Here is a 5,512-nt window from a genome sequence, read left to right as displayed (position 1 = left end):
TCATACCTATGATCACATGAAATATACATTTCCTTATAGGTCCTTTCTTGATCTAAAGATCAGCCTACCTTGAAAACCTCACAGGTAGAAAACTTTGATATTAATCAACATTTGGCAAACTGCCATTTTCTTGAATTAATATCTTACTTTGGCATACCGCCTATGACTAACTGCCACTTCCATGGATTTATGTTAAATACCACCATAAATCACAAACTTTGGCAAACCGCCTGTGGTAAACCACCACTTCTTTGGACATAGGCTAAATACCACCATACATCACAAATTCTGACAAAATATCGTCAATTACCTTGGCTAAGCACTGCCAATAAATCTTAACAAGCACAGCCTTTAAACTTTGGCTTTTACCACCATGATATCTTTGGTTAAATGAGATCATAAAACTCCCACTAACCAAGTATATCAAAAACCTCAATAACACCAATGTCAGAAAATATGGCTCTTGAGTACTTTGTCGATAAACTTGGATGACATCACCTTTGGGAAAATGTCACATTTACTTTGGAAAACACACAATTGAACTGAATGTACCACTTTGGTGGGTTTCACACATTCCTATCATGTTTTTCACATTAGAGATGAATATATGTACAGAAGTGTATGCTTTAATGTGTTTCTTACACAATCAGAGACAACACAAACAAATGAAGCATAAATGTACATAAATAATTCAGAGAACAGAATTTAAGATAAAATCAATTCAAAATTACTCCAAAGTCATTATAAACTTAATATGACAATAAAATTGTTTCTATTTCCCTTCAGTTGTGCTTTGTTCAGCAACAACACATGTTTGGGTTCCCTGAGAGCTAAAACCAGATCAAGCAACCCTAAAAATCTCAGGTATGAATCATACACACCAAATAACCGGGCTAGAAAATTTAATATGTACACCTAGCAGATAAACTACACAATAAATGTACATCTAGCAGATAAAACACACGAGTCACAATCGTAACTACATTCCTATCCTTTGGGCTAAGAATGTACTGGTCCCCTTGTAAATCCAAATTTACTGTGAAAATAAAATTACTTTTATCACATGTGGGTTTAGAAATCTCTAAGTTATAGTTCTTTTCATACATGTATTTTCTTTAACTTGGGTGACATCACCTTTGGGCAAATGTCACCAACTTTGCTGCGCTTGAAAAAACTATAAAATAATAGGATGTGCCACTTTGGTGGATTCCATCAAATCCTTTCATAGCTTCCTAGAAATATACTGTGCAGCATAAAATGTGCAGAAGCTCACACCCAGTTTAATTCTAATATATTTATCCATCATAGGGTGTTTCAAACAAAACATTCAAGTACAAAATGACATGAATATGAATTTACTATATATTTCAGCCATAAATAATTATTCAATATCATGATAATAATAAATCAATGCAAAACTCCAAATAATTCTTTTGCATGAAAAACAATATAGTACACTGAATTTATTCTCCCACTAGCAACCTAGTATACTGACCTTCTACTAGTAACATCCTCCCACTAGCAACCTAGTATACCGAATTTATTCTCCCACTGGTCGAGCCACATAAAATAGCTTTAAGATTCATACTTTTATTCTCCCACTTGGTTCGACCAGTCATAAATTAATCCATTTATTGGAGAACACAATTCGTTAAATGCGACATACATATAAACTTGTTCACATATGCCCAAAACAAAAGAAACCAAACATTTATCAATTAATGTTCATAAATAGGTTTTCAGAGAACAATGGCAGTGTTTAAGAACTTGGTATTGGATTGATCAAAATCGACACTAATCCAACCCAACCAATCCGAATTGATCCAATCGGAATACAAAAAATAACACATTAAATAAACCTATAACTTATGGTCATAGTGATGAAAACCCTCATCCACCCTATTGCCATTGATCAACTGTCTAATACCTTTTAGGGCAAAAAAAAACTTTGCTTTAAAAACATAATACCAAACTATTGATTTGGTTCTCCTAGTATAGAAAACTAGGTCTTTGAGACATACGTAGACCTCTGTATTCTCAAACCACTTTTAAAGACATTAGCTTAATGGTTCAACTCAAGGAAGAACAATCCATTCGATATTTAATTAATGCATGTAACATCAATAAAAACCAACATTACATCACTAACCATTAAACATAATCAAAGTGTCAACTGAACTACAATCTCAACCTTTAGGTCTGGAATGCACCAATCCACTCAAAAACTACAATGACCGTGGGAGCTCTTCAACTTCGAAAATTACTATCACTTTTGGATGCATAACAACTTCTAGGTTAAGGTCTGCCTAGAGTACACTTGCATTTATGTATGTCTTTGATAATGTCGCCTTTGGAAAAACATTACAATGTCACCTTTGGGCAAACATTACATAATTCCTGCTAATAATTTTCTATGTCTTTGAATATAAGACAAAATCTTTGAGTTGTAAACCTATTACAGTAATCTTAGATTTTACCACTTTTGTGGGTTCCATCAATTCCACTGCAATAGCTTACAACTACACCTGGCAGCTTAAATTTGTGGGTTATTTAAACATGAACTAAATATCAATTTACATGTAAAAGAACAAGCATGTAACTGTTAACAAAATAAACATTACAATGCTCAATTATCAATTACTTCAAGAGTGTCAACCGGAACTTCATACTGATCCACTCAAGTTTCTGCAATTACTGCGAGACTTCTTCTAACTTTTGAAAAGTACCACCATCTTTGGATGGACAACATCTTCTAGGTTGAGAAATCCCTATTCTGTTTTTCACTTGCTTTAACTTTAACCTTTCTTTGATAATGTCACCTTTGGGTGAACATTAGCAACTTTGCTACCAATCATTATTCTCTGTCTTTTCAAACAGATAAGACTTTGATTTGTATTCTATTACAATAAAGTTGAACTTTACCACTTTGGTGGATTCCACCAAATCTTATTGTAATAGTCTACAAATTCATTCCGGTAGCTAAAAGTGGGATTGTTTAATCATGAATAAAAATATTCATAAACAAAACCATGAACTACATTACCAAGAATAAACAAGTTCATATTCTGATATGCAAGTAATGTATGAGTTGATTTTCTTTTATTTCTTCCAATTAATAGGAAAATCATAAAGAATCATTAACCACCCATACTTGTAACTTATACAAAACAAATCATAAAAGTTGATCAAAACTAGGCTCATAATATATCAAAACAAAGAGTACGAAAAACTGGACTCAACGCAAAAAACCAGGGTGAAAAATTCTTCACCGTTTGCCCGTACGAGCCATTTGAAGTTGCAGAACTAAAAATAGATCAAAATCAATCTAGTTTCCCAAACCAACCGGTTCGGCCAGCCGGTCTAATCCGGTTCAGGCATATTGATTCCGGGTCAATTGGTCAACGATCCGGTCAACCTTTGACCGAGTCAAACAGAGTTGGTCATGAGTTGACCCACTCCACCCCGGGTTAACTCGGTAGGGTTTCCGAGGTGACCCGGCGATGACTCACCATCATTTTTTTTTTTTTGAATTAAAAAAAAAATTTCTCTCTCCTCCGGCAGCCGATTTTTGGTGGCGCATACCGGAGCGTCCGAAGGTTTTCGGTGACTTGCGGTATACCGCCGCACCCATCTTTTCGTGCTCTACAACTTTCGTGAAGAAAGTTTTCCCATATGGGATCTTTAAGTAATGGTAAAATTATGATTTTCATGATTTTGGACACAAACCCTATACAAAATCAATTTTCCTTGATTCCAACACTGTAAGGGTTGGCTCTGATACCAATTATTGGGGATTTTTTATCATATTAAACATATGAATAACCCTATAGTGTTTAGAATACAAGAATCATCAACCAATCATAAAAGATTAATCATAGGTGTAGTCCCTAAACCAAGAACAATAAAGTATCCCATCTTAAAATACATAACCATATAAATTTACCATATCTATAATAATCAATGTGACAACCATGACATGAACCATAAATGGGAATAAAGAAGTACCTGTGTCCCATGAACATAGATCATGAACCTCTGTCCCATGTGGTTAAACATTACTCCCATGAAGATGACAATGACGAACTACGCAAGTGGAGTCCTTCTACTGAGATCTTCTGCAACCTCTTACTCTAGGGTTTCCTTTCTTTCTGTGCACTTGCTCTTGTGAGAAAGCCGTGCTCCCAAAACCAATAAAGCATTAAGTAAAAGTAATGGCTGCAGGGACCGTCAGTATTCTATTTATAATAGAATCCTTAAAACCCTATTCCACTCTCACAATGAAAAGAGCTAGGAGTTTCCTAATCAGAGTGGGTCTATAATTGCTTAGGCCCAATGGATCAATCGGTATCAGTTAAGCCCACATAAAAATCCTAACATAACCTTCATTACTTGTTATATGACCGTAAATTGGTTAGTCTGTGTGATAGAGGACAGGGCAGTTTGGTATAATTTCAACTTAAAATGAGTAGAAGAAAATAGCTAAAATTACAAAATATGTCATTTTGTATTTTATATTCATCTCCAATTTATGGTATTTTAGATAATTTTACTAAAACTTTGAATACTTTGGACTAAAATTTGGCTATTGATATGTATGTGTGATCCTCTACCACATGGGTGAAATCAATTCACGTATAGTGGTAACATCTATTCTTAGTCGCTCCATCCCATAGGATTTTTAGCAATAGTGGCATTATCATTCCACTTTTTTGGAACCTATCACATGGAGGCTGGCTCTCCATTTAGGGAAGTAAATTTTGTGGACTTTTTGGCTAAAAAGAGGGGCAGCTTTTCATGTGTGCACTGTTTGACCTAATTCTTTAATTTTTGTATCCTTTGAAATCAAATGGGATACCCAAGATAAGCCTAGATACATGTTCATGTAGTGTGGGATACTAATTGTTTGTGCTTTCGGGTTAAAGTGTCTCTTGATGGAAATGACGAAGGTAGACCTCTTTCCAAATTTTGGGTTTTCCTTTTCTTTGCTGATGACAATGCCAAAGGTGGGGTTATATAGATCTTTTATATTTCTTCTCAATCCAAGTATGCCCCACCATAATCATATACATTTTAAAATTTTTCTCTAATACACTTTGCTGATCTTTAGAAAAAAAAAAGACTATCCAATCGAATCTCAACCCTTTGAGGGCATAATGGTCAGCCATTGTCATTGCATCGACCCCATGGAATACATTGCAGCCTCTCCTGACTAACTAAACAATGTTTGAGAGGGCATCCTTGTAGTTCTCTGACAAAAATCCTGCAATACTCCCCACTTAAATCAATTTCCTTGTTCAAAGATCTATATATATATATATATAGAGAGAGAGAGAGAGAGAGAGAGAAAGAAGGGTGTATGTACCTAGAGAGTCAAGAGAAGTGGCAACCATGTTAGTAGCAAGGCCAAAAGCTTTGGCTAAGCAAGCAGAGAAGGAGAAGTTTACTTCTCCCACTAGGAGTATCTTATGAGAGCTAAAATAGTGTTTAATCCATCTCCCTCCATTGCAGTTTG

The sequence above is a fragment of the Macadamia integrifolia genome, chromosome 13 (assembly GCF_013358625.1).
Source record: "Macadamia integrifolia cultivar HAES 741 chromosome 13, SCU_Mint_v3, whole genome shotgun sequence".
NCBI lineage: Eukaryota > Viridiplantae > Streptophyta > Magnoliopsida > Proteales > Proteaceae > Macadamia > Macadamia integrifolia.
The sequence above is the reverse complement of the archived record's forward strand: the minus strand, read 5'-3'. Positions refer to the sequence as shown.